This window comes from Balaenoptera acutorostrata, chromosome 12 (genome assembly GCF_949987535.1).
Source record: "Balaenoptera acutorostrata chromosome 12, mBalAcu1.1, whole genome shotgun sequence".
Taxonomy (NCBI): domain Eukaryota; kingdom Metazoa; phylum Chordata; class Mammalia; order Artiodactyla; family Balaenopteridae; genus Balaenoptera; species Balaenoptera acutorostrata.
In genome coordinates, this window is record NC_080075.1 from 19056070 (window position 1) to 19068648 (window position 12579).

Sequence of the window (12579 nt, forward strand, 5' to 3'; positions counted from 1 at the left end):
GTGCACAGGCTTCAGTAGTTGTGGCTCGCAGGCTCTAGAGCGCAGGCTCAGTAGTTGGGGCGCATGGACTTAGTTGCTCCATGGCATGAATATTCCCTATTCTTGTTTCTATGTTGAATCCATGATCTCTGCTGACCTGGTGGCAATGTGGAAGGTTTCTTGTACTAATTTTGGAGGAAATGATTAAACTCCCTGTTTGACCAAAGGCCCAGGAGTCTATACCAAAGCTTGTATTTTAGTAACCTGGAATAATACAAAGATGTGGGGGTCAAATTTAGACACAGGCTACATATTGCTGAAAAAAGTGGAATCCGAAAATTACCTTGATGACAACTGATGAAAAAACTGGAGGAAGGTTTAAGAGATTCTAGAAGGGAGCTTAAGTAGATTTCAATGGCCACTTTAAAGGTTATTATATAGCATTGAAGCCGAAGCTGATGTTAGAGAGCATAAATGATTAACAGAACAATTCAACACTCTTTTATGATTGTCTGCAGCCGTCCTTCAAATAGAATGAGGGAAAAGGAAACAAATGTTTGCAAGTTACCAAAGTATCAGAGTGGCAATATGAGTACAAGTGAAGACCAACCATTGAAGTGCATGGGAGAGGCACTAGTGAGGCACTGCTGATATGAAAAACTGGGAAATGTCTCTGTTTAATGGAAGAGGCAAATGAAGTTAGTGTGGGTTCATGTGGAAGAACTGGAAGCCAAAATATGGGTCAAGAGCAGCTTCAGTAAGAGCAGGGAAACCAGAACTAATGACACTGTCATAGGAAGAATTTCAGAATTACTATGAATGCCCATTCATATAAATGGGTGACCATTCTTGTGGGTAACAGAGTGAAGTAAATATTAACATTATCAGAGTAGAGAAGTTTGAAGAACTAAGACATTGTAATAATGCTAGGAAATTGAAAAGAAGGGAAATATTGATAACCATAGTTAAAAGATTGTTGAAAAAATTGGAATGCAATGATAATAAAACAAAAGTATCATTCTCTTTGCTCCTCAATTATCCTTCTCAGTAATTTCCTCTAATAGAGTATTCAGCATTTTAAGCTCTAATTGTTTATGTATCTGTTCCCACAAAAGAATGTGAGCTCTATAGGAATAGAAAATATATTTTATCTTCCTTCTGGTCTGGCAGTACCTAATACACTTTTGTGGGATGAATGGATAGATGGATGAATAGAAAGATGAAAGGATGAGTGGATGAATAAATTAGTAAGTGTATACTTTATGACAAAAGTATGGATCCTAAAGAAAAAAAAATACTGACATATAGGGAGGTATAATGGTGGAAAAATATCATTGGAAAGTCCAGTGAGTAGAATGTTCTCATTAATTCATGAGTTAGAAAAATGCAAAAATGAATATCTTCCATTAAGAAGAGGTTCTTTTCCCAGGAAAGGGGTGCTAACTGAGGAAAATTACAAGTTCAGAACAGTGTTGGTATAAAAGATAGAAAGTCATCATGGATGAAAAAATTGGCATATGATAAGGAGTGTGGTTGAGCTATATTGAAACACCTTTGTGGGTGAAGATAACAGAAAGATGCAACTAATGCACAAGAGAGTTTGCGTGGATAAGTGGAATGAAAGAGGCAGGCACCTGAGCAGTACGCTTCAGAAACTAAAGCACAGCAAATGGAGAAATGTGTGGATACATTTAGTGTTTGTTTTATATCAAAGATTGACAAACCTGCTCTAAAACAGGTCAGATAATAAGTATTTTAGGATTTGTGGGCCATACTCAGCTTGACTGTTATAGTGTGAAAGCAGTCATAAACAATTCATAACTCAATGAGGAGGCTATGTTCCAATAAAACTTTATTTTGTGGATACCGATATTTGAATTTCCTATTATTTTAATGTTAATGTTATTTTGATTTTTGTTCAACAGTTTATAAATGTAAAAAAAAAAACACTTGTAACTTGTAAGAAAAAAAAAACAACAACAACAAGTGATGTATCATTGAATTTGACCCATGTGCCTTGACAGGTATAAGCATGTATATGTTTCGATATAATTTATTCACTCCTATATACTTCATACATATACATCTCTCTGTAAAGATGCGTTACAATCTGTAAGAAAAAAGTAACTTAGTAGTAGTCTAAGAGTTTAATTATCAGATTAATTAAAAGGGAAAAATTCTGCCCTAATGGTTATAAATGACACTTACCCAGGGTTTTCCTAAGTGGCTGAATGAAAAGTGATCATTCAGAGATGGCAGTGCAGCTTCAGCTGAACAATTAGAATAAAAGGGGAAATGAAATGTTCAAACTTAAATATACTGGAGAACTAGTCAAATAATTTCAAATATGAGCCTCAAGATATTTATTTCCTTATCCTAAAATAAATATGTCACGTAAATGTATGTTGACTTTGACTTATTTATTTTTTTGCAGTGGAATGGGATAAGATCCTTCTATAAATTCTATTAGAATACACCATCTATGTAAATAGTACTTATCAGTAACTGCATTTTAAATATTTAAATTGTTATATCTACAACCTCTTCCCAAAGTGAAATATCTTTGATAATTCTATAATTTATGCACTCTAAAGTTTTGGGCTCTTGGGTTATGCACCATGTCCTCACAGAAGGTCACTGGGAGACAGACTTTTCAATAGGTCATGGGTCTGAAAAAGCATAGACTCAAATTCTAGGGTCTCAAATAAGGACTTGGACTTGGTGAGACAATAGGATGAAATAACACAAATTTAGGGCACAATCCAGAATAAGGTATTAATGCCAATTTATTTGAGATCAAACAAAAGCAACCACAACCATCAATGTGCTAGACATGAAGCAAAAGGTTTTTACACAATGATCCTAAAGATAAGTGTTATTACTCTCCATTTTACAGATAGTGAATAGCAGAGCTGGAATTTGAACCACACTTTGGAGCTATGTAATACGTCTAAAGCCCCTGAACGTCAGGTAAATAAGAGTGCTGGTTTCTGAAGGAGAAAGACATCTACATGGTTTAAAGGGCAGTACTAAATGGAGTTAGGATTATGGATTTGGATATTTATGTCAGTCAAACTCAGCCCCAAGTTTTAGTGGTGTGGACTTTGGGAGAAGTTACTTAGCTTATCTCTATGAAATGGAGATAAAATTACCTGAGGTGAAAGGTGGTTATGAGCATTTGTTTTAAAACTGTATATAAAGCACCTAAAACATTGCCAGATATTTTGTATGTTCTCAGTAAAGGAAAGCTATTATTTGACTTTAGATCAGACAAAACTAGGGCCATGGGCTGCCTTATTGGCCAGGAGAAAATAGCTTTGCAAGTCACACCCTGTTATACCAGCAAAATTTTTCTTTACCTGTTGTGTTTTACTCTAAATACCTCCCTTCAGAACCCAAATATAGCATGTTGTAAACTTACATGTTCTTTGAATATATATGTATTTGTTCCTGTAACTGACCTGGTTCATTGTTAGTGATGACCGTGAATTGTGTAATCAACTTAATTGAAGTATGAAGATAGAAAAACCCACAGGTTGTACCTTTTTCCAGAATTCATTTTTTAATTGCGTCACATCAGTCTTGAATATAAGCTCTTAAATAGTGAACTTTAGGGCTGTAGGCAATTTATGTCTGTCGGGTAAACACATCCCTTCTAATTCTTGCATCCCCATCTTATCATCACACTTCATTTAGCCACATCCAGATGGTGCTGTTGAAAGAGGCTGTTGCTCCAGCCCTAGTGAACCACAGTCCACAAATGAATACTGTTTACCTTAAAATAAAATCATCAATTGGTTACAATATAGGTTGTTTCTCTCAACACAGAAACACCAGCCTGGGTTTAGCAAATGGGGGGTGTAGAGGAGGACAGAAGTACAGAAGAGTAGTATCACTCACAACGGCCAATGGCATGTGTGAGGCTGCGAAGAAAAGGTAAACCTGTGATTCAGGAAGATATTGGGATGAAACCCCAGGAGTAAAGGGAGAAAAGAGTTCCTGAATATCACAAGGATTTAAGATTTGACAGATATTTGCATAACACATCATTTTGGAGAAGTAGAGGAACAATTAGATTCAATAATCTAAGTTTTGTGAAAATGTAGATCAGAAGAAGAAACTTATGCAGCCATGTCATGTGTTCCTTATTTTATCCTTGGCTGTTTTCATACATTTTTCTCTCTGTTCTTTTTTCACCCTTACCTTACTTTCCATATCATCTTTGATTAATTTATTCTTCCATTCTCTTTTTTATGAAATTTCTCTCTTTTCTCTAGGTCATATGATTATAGCTAAAGATATATCCTGGGGACTTTATTTCCAATTCTATGGCTAGCTTATCTTATAACCTGGAAAAAACTTCAACACTTCATAGATGTGCTTGAGTATCAGAGCTGAAAGGAAACGTCAAGATCATTTCCTCTAATATTTTCTCATTTTACCAAATGAGAAAAGATGAAATTAAAGCTTAGAGAGGTGAAGAGAATTGCCAGGTGTCAAGACGTTTGTCAATAGCAAAACCAAACTTAAGTTAGACATCCCAACTCATTTCAGAACTCATAACAGTCAGTCTTTCAGCTCCAAGTGATATGAAAACCAGTGGGAAAGTATTTGCTTTTTTTTTTTTTTCTTTAAAGTAGGATGTTTTAGTATTAAAAATTAATACTAAATTAGTATAGGCAGATCCATGTGGGAAACCAAGTCATAATCAAACATTTGTGTGTTGATAATATTATTAGATGAAAAGGGTTAAATACATTCAAATGCTAAATGAGTTCAGGTTAATATATCCTTATCAATACAATAATGAAAACAACCAAATAATAAATAAGTAAATAAAAAAAAAAAATATATATATATATATATATATATATATATATATATATATATATATATATATATACATGCTGCCATAGTGTGAAATAGCTCACAGAGACATTAAATTTTAAAAATTAAATATGATTAAAATGGGTGAGGGAATTTTCCAGTGTGAGAGCAGAAAGACATATGTTATTCACCTCTTCACCATCCAAATGTAATAAGAGAAAAGGGGATGGATTTGTCAATGACAATAAGAACTAAGATTAGTGCTCAATAGTCTCCTAGGCATTAGGAGAATTTTGACTAATCAAAATTAGAATAAAGCCCTAAATCAACATGTGAGTTATGTTCTGTCCAAATAACCCCTGTGTGTCTCCAACAGAAAAAAAGTGTGTTCTTCACTAATAATGGGGTCATCCTTCCCCTCCCAGCATGGGAACACTCTTCCCAGGCTGAGAACCCCACTTCTCTCTTTTCATCACTCATCACAATCCACTTGTTTTTCACTGCAGTTTCAGGACTACGGTTATCAAAAAGGTAATTTTACAAATGTATAAAAACGATAGAGGGAAGCCCTTTAAACTTGATGGTACAAAGTTAAGCACAATCATAATTAAGAAAGAATCCTTTCTCTCATGGACACCTCAATTTAAAAAAAAAAAAAATAAGCTTTTCAATCAGAACTTAATATTTAAGTGGAATTGTTACACTTATAACAAAAAAGATAAAGAGGTTAAATCTAGTAATTCTGTACATTAGCAGAGCCAAGATACATAGCCAATGATAAGTAAACAGAAAGATTGAAAATCACAACATGGAGGTATTGAAAAGAACCTGTATCTTAAAGATAAAACAAAGGATATAACATGTAAAGTTATAGTATGTGTGTGTGTGTTCCTGTGCTCTCAAAAGAAAATTCAGAGAGATTTACTTGATATGAATATTTTATTAAGTGAGAAACAAACTGTTCATGAACAGGGATTCTTCAAACCCCAAATTGGTATGAAGTTCATAGGCATGATTTTATGGGATAGCTTATAACGTTAAAATGAAGAAGTTGTTATCTTTTGGGTGGAGGGATGACTTAAGTTTCATTTATGATTATCAGAAGAATTTACAAGAGTAACCTAAGTTTTGTTTACGTTTATGAAATAAACTAGACTAAATTTTGCCTAACGTGGCTTAAATGATTCTGCATGGAGGATCTTCAGGATCAGTCTCTATTTTATTCTATTTTAATAGTGTTACATACGTGCAACATACATAAAGAAAACTATAAAACATCTATGGAGCATAAAGTATTTTAAAAATGTGAACAAACTCCTCTAAAAACCACCCATATAAAAAATAAATATTACCAAATGATCTAGTCAGTGCTTATATATACCTACTCATTTGCCCCCTTCTATTAGTTTTTATTCCTTCTCAGATTTCTGTGATTTTCTATCTAGGATTATTTACTTATTTTTCTTTCTAAAGAAATCATTAGAATACTTCTTTCAGTGTTGCTTGTCTGGCCATAAATTCTCTATCTCTCTTTTTGTCTACAAATGGTTTTAATTCATATTTACTTTTGAGGACATTTTTTTCTGTATTATAGGTTTTCAAATTGCAGTTATTCTTTTTTCTGCACTTTAAGGCTATCATTTCATTTTCTTCACATTTTAAAAATTTCTAATGAGATGTCAGTTGTCAGTCAAAGTGTTTCTTTTAAAGGCAATGACCTTTTTACTCAGAGAGCATTGAAAATATTCCCTTTGATATCAGTTTTCGGCAGTTTTTTTAGTGTGCCTAGGTATGTCTGTATATGTAGTAGGTGGTATTGTATGCCACCCAGATTTTCTCACCAGTACTGAAGCACTCATTGTCCCAGGTTCTGAGACTGTCGGCAATCAGTTAGATTCATTTGAGTCTATCTTTTTTTTTAATTAATTAATTAATTAATTAATTAATTATTTTTTCTTTTTGGCTGTGTTGGGTCTTCGTTTCTGTGCGAGGGCTACCTCTAGTTGCGGCAAGTGGGGGCCACTCTTCATCGCGGTGCGCGTGCCTCTTTACTATTGTGGCCTCTCTTGTCGCGGAGCACAGGCTCCAGACGCGCAGGCTGAGTAGTTGTGGCTCACGGGCCTAGTTGCTCCGCGGCATGTGGGATCTTCCCAGACCAGAGCTCGAACCCGTGTTCCCTGCATTAGCAGGCAGATTCTCAACCACTGCGCCACCAGGGAAGCCCTTGAGTCTATCTTTAAGACTCTCTTTAGAAGACATGAACCTTTTTCAAGGTCACACTCCCATTCACTGCCTGGTTGATGCACGCACACAAAATCCTTGCCGCCATCCTCCAATTCAGAACAACTCTAAAAGTCAACCCTGACTCTAGAGATACCCATGGGATTAGTTGAAGCCTTTAAAATTCCATTGCAGCTCAACTTTTCCCTCTGACCAGTTTTGCTTACTCCAGTCTCCCACAGATGATCCCAAGAGCATTCCCTAATAAATGTTCTGTATGCAAAGAGCCATCTCAGATTCAGCTTCTAAGTTAACCCCACCTGCAAGAGTCTGTGTGTGTTTTTGTACACTGCTTGAGGATTGTAGTGATTCTTTTTTTAAATTAATTTTTTTTGGAGTATAGTTGATTTACAATGTTGTGTTAGTTTCTGCTGTACAGCAAAGAGAATCAGTTATACATATACATATGTCCACTCTTTTTTAGATTATTTTCCAATATAGGTCATTACAGAGTATTGAGTAGAGTTCCCTGTGCTATACAGTAGATTCTTATTAGTTATTTATTTTATATATAGTAGTGTGTATATGTCAATCCCAGTCTCCCAATTTATGCCTCCCCCATTTCCCTGTTGGTAACCATAAGTTTGTTTTTTACACCTGTGACTCTATTTCTGTTTTGTAAATAAGTTCATTTGTACCATTTTTTTAAAAAAATCCACATATAAGTGGTATCATATTACATTTGTCTTTCTCTGTCTGACTTACTTCACTCAGTATGACAATCTCTAGGCTTATCCATGTTGCTGCAAATGGCATTATTTCATTATTTTTATGGCTGAGTAATATTCCATTGCACACATGTACCATATCTTCTCTCCAAAGAAGACATACAGATGGCCAAAAAGTACATGAAAAGATGCTCAACATCACTAATTATTAGAGAAATGCAAATCAAAACTACAATGAGTTATCACCTCACACCAGTCAGAATGGCCATCATCAAAAAATCTACAAATTATAAATGCTGGAGAGGGTGTGGAGTAAAGGGTCCCCTCCTACGCTGTTGGTGAGAATGTAAATTGTACAGCTACTATGGAGAACAGTATGGAAGTTCCTTAAAAAACTAAAAATAGAGTTATCATATGATCCAGCAACCCCACTCCTGGGCATATATCTGGAGAAAACCATAATTCGAAAAGATACATGCACCCCATGTCCATTGCAGCACTATTTACAATAGCCAGGACATGGAAGCAATGTAAATGTCCATTGACGGATGAATGTAATGATTCTTGATTCTGTGGCTTGATGTCTTAGATCAATTTCAGAAATATTTATACTATTAAATATTCAGTATTTCCCCTGACATATTCTTCTGTTATCAAGCTAGAAATAAAAATATACATATAATCAAATATTCACCATTTCTTGATATATATAATTTTGTTTTTTTCTCTGTGTTTCAGTCCAGATAATTTCTATTCACATGTCTTCCAGTTCACTAATCTTGTACACAGTTGTATCCAAATCTAAAAGCATCTATTGGGAAAAAATGTTTATCCACAAATGTATGAAAAACTAGCTTTTCTCAGGTGTGTTCTTCCAAAATTATATTTTGCATTAAGATAGGGCAACAATAGAGAGAATAGAGAGAAAAACTTGGGAAATAATTATCTACCAATTAAATTATCATTTTTTGGTGAACTCAAGCAAATGCCTTTCTGAGATGCATGGAAGCTCAAATATAATATTGAATGACAGAAACCAGACACACAAGTATGAAAATCAGATGCTTCCATTTAAAAAAAAATAATAAGAAAATCTATAGCTCTAGAAATAAGGAAACTAAGTTTTAGGAGGATGGAGAATTAAAATGAAGGAGAGGCACAAGGAGGGCTTATGGAGTGTTGGCAGAAGTATATTTCTTCATCTGTGTGTTGGTTACTTGGGTGGTTGTGTTGTAATTATGAATTGAACTACACATTTTTTGCTCTTTTATGTATGTCCATTTAATCAGAACATTTATTAAAGACAAAGGTAAAGATAAAAAGCAACAAGTCATATAAATGCCAGAAAATGTCTCACTCATATATAGAAAGTTAATTAATGACAGATCAGGCATTTTAGACCAATGGATTTAGGAAGACTCATTTAGTGAATTTTACTGGCTATCCCACTTCACTCCATACACCAAATTTAATTTAAGATTGATTAAAGATTTAAATATCAAATGAAACACAGAATATAAGGTTGATAGATTTGATCATCAAAAAAATCAAAATGGAAATAAATTCAAAAGAAAAGATATTATATAAAATCCTCATTATGTGGATGTTCCTTTTTTTCCTGCTTTCTTACTACATTGTTTTACACTAATTTTTAATGTATGCTGTATTTCATTTTAGTCATTTTTTATGCTACATCTAAGTTTTATTTTTTAACATCTTTATTGGAGTATAATCATTTTAGCCATTTTTAAAAGAGAGAGATTAGTATATTAGAAATAGATATAACAATTCTGATATATTTGCTGTGAAGAGGGACAGAGAGGCAGAGCTGCCATTGAAAAGAAATATTGGTACAACCAGGTTCCATTGTTTCTGTTGTTATTTTTTGTAGAAGCTATTCTATCATGTTTGAGTGACATTAGAAATGATCTAGTAGAAAGGGGCATAGGAGAGAAAGTTGTCATTTCAAGTGAAGAAACAGAGTAGGTGAGAGATGATGGGTTTCAGAGGATATTGAGAAGAGAAGTTACTACCAAAGGTTTCCAGCTAGTAAGTGGCAAAACCAAGATAATAGCTTTCCCTTTTCTGGAGGTCTGCTTTAGGTGGCTGCATCTATCTCCACCATCTGCTTACTTCTAGCATAAAAATTAATAGTAGTAATTACCTCTTTAGCCTTTCTATTACTCTGTAATATCAAGAGATTTTAAGTAGCATTTTCCATCACAGGGCTCTAAGCCTCTAGATGCTTTCAGATCTCTGTGCCATGTAGCTCTGTATTCTTGAATCAAATCAGATGTACCTTCTGTGCTAATGACTATAGTTATGTCCTCAATCATAATTAGAGAATGAGTAATACAGTAGTTAAGATTTGGGCCTTTCCAGTCAGACTTACCTGAGTCTGAATCTGATCCTGTCACTTCCTATATGATCATAAGCAAGTTAATTTTCATAAGCCTCCCTTTCTTTACCTGTAAAGTGAAAGCAACAACTCATAAAATGCTGTGAGAACTAAGAAGCACCTGTCTCGTGAGATGTTGTGAAGAAATGTCATTATGTATGTAGTGCTTCAAACAGTGGTACATACTAAGCTCATAATAAATCTTAGCAATTATTTCATAAAGCTCTAGTTTTCCACTGACCTTAATGAGAATAAGGTATCTGGCAGTCCTGGGTTTTAGTTAGAATGAAGAATAGACATTTGTGTCACCTTGGCCAATCCACTTACTATCTCTAGACACCAATTCTCGACTGTCAAAAGAGGAGATGGGTCTGCAAGATCAGAGTATTTTGAAATTTAGTAAAGGCAAGCCTGGACATTTAAACAGAATATTTGCTAATTCCATGAGATTACTTGTAATGACTGGATAACAAATAATATAGTTTATTGGCCCTAGACTTGTCTCTTTACCATGTAAATCTAGCAAGAAAAACTTTGGAATTTGACAATTTTATATTATAAACATATGATTGAACTTTTTTTAGCCTTCTCCTTAATTTTCAGTGCTGGCATTACTTAAGTTTCTGCTGAAAGCTGTTGGAAACTCTCCCCAAATGGAGAGGGGAAGGATACGTACTTTGCAAATAATTTCAAGTGAGTTATTGTATCCCCATCATGTTCAGAGACCTCTTCACAGGTCGGTGAACACATCATTAAGTATTCCTCTGTCCATTTTCTTTTTTTTATTCCTAATTTTTTCTTGTGGCAAAATACAAATAAAATTTGCTATTGTAAACATTTTAAACTGTACAGTTCAGTGGTATTAAGTACATTCATATCGTAGAGCAACCATTACCATCCTCCATCCCCAGAACTTTTTTGTTTTTTTAAACATCTTTATTGGAGTATAATTGTTTTACAATGGTGTGTTAGTTTCTGCTTTATAACAAAGTGAATCAATTATACATATACATATGTCCCCATATCTCTTCCCTCTTGCATCTCCCTCCCTCCTTATTCCACCCCTCTAGGTGGTCACAAAGCACCGAGCTGATCTCCTGTGCTATGCAGCTGCTTCCCACTAGCTATCTATTTTACGTTTGGTAGTGTATATATGTCCATGCCACTCTCTCACTTTGTCCCAGCTTACCCTTCCCCTTCCCTGTATCCTCAAGTCCATTCTCTAGTAGGTCTGTGTCTTTATTTCGGTCTTGCCCCTAGGTTCTTCATGACCATTTTTTTTTTTTTTTTTTTTACATTCCATATATATGTGTTGTCATATGGTATTTGTTTTCCTCTTCCCAGAACTATTTTTGTTTTACAAAACGTAAGCTCTGTACCCATTAAACAGTAACTTCCCATGACACCCCTCCCCCAGCACTTTATAACCACAATTCTAATTTCTTTCCAATTAAAAAAAAAAAAAATCTCACTTTTTTCCCCATGCCCATCATCTGGTAACCACTATTCTACTCTCTTACTATGAATTTTTCTTATTTTTTTAAGATAACACTTATAAGTGAGATTATACACAATTAGTCTTTCTGTATCTGGCTTATTTAACTTAGCATAATATCTTCCAGGTTCTTTCATGTTGTCACAAGTTGAAAGATTTCCTTCTTTATAAAGGGCTGAATACTCTACCATTGTGTGTGTGTGTGTGTGTGTGTGTATGTGTGTGTGTATATCTCACATTTTCTTTATCCATTTATCCATCGTCAGACAATGTTCTTTTTAATGACTTTACCAATTTACATTCCACCAACAGTGTACAAGGATTTGCTTTTCTCTTACATCCTCACCAACACCTGCTCATCTTTTGTTTTTCATAATAGCCATCCCAACAGGTGTGAAGTGATATTTCAGTGTTGTTTTGATGTCATTTCCTTTATGATTAGTGATGTTGAGCATGTTTTCATATACCTGTTGGCCATTTGCATGTCTTTTTAGGGAAAAATGTTTATTCTGTTACTCTGCCCATTTTTTTAATTGGGATTTTTGTTTTGTTTTATTTTGCTATTGAGTTGTAAGAGTTGTGATATATTTTGAATATTAACTCCTTAAGAGATAAAAGTTTTGCAAATATTTTCTCCCATTCCAAAGGCTGCCTTTCATTATGTTGATTGTTTCCTTTGCTCTGCAAAACCATTTCAGTTTGAGGTACTTGCACTTATATATATTTGTTTTTGTTGTCTATGATGTTAGTGTCACCTCCAAAAAGCATTGCCAAGACCAATGTCAAGGAACTTTTCCTCTGTGTTTCTTCTAGGGGTTTTTTAGTTTCTGGTCTTAAGTTTAAGTCTTTAATGTATTTTATACATATACATTTTATACATATGAAACAACAATATAAATCATGAAGTGGTTTGCCCAAATGTATCAAGGCTT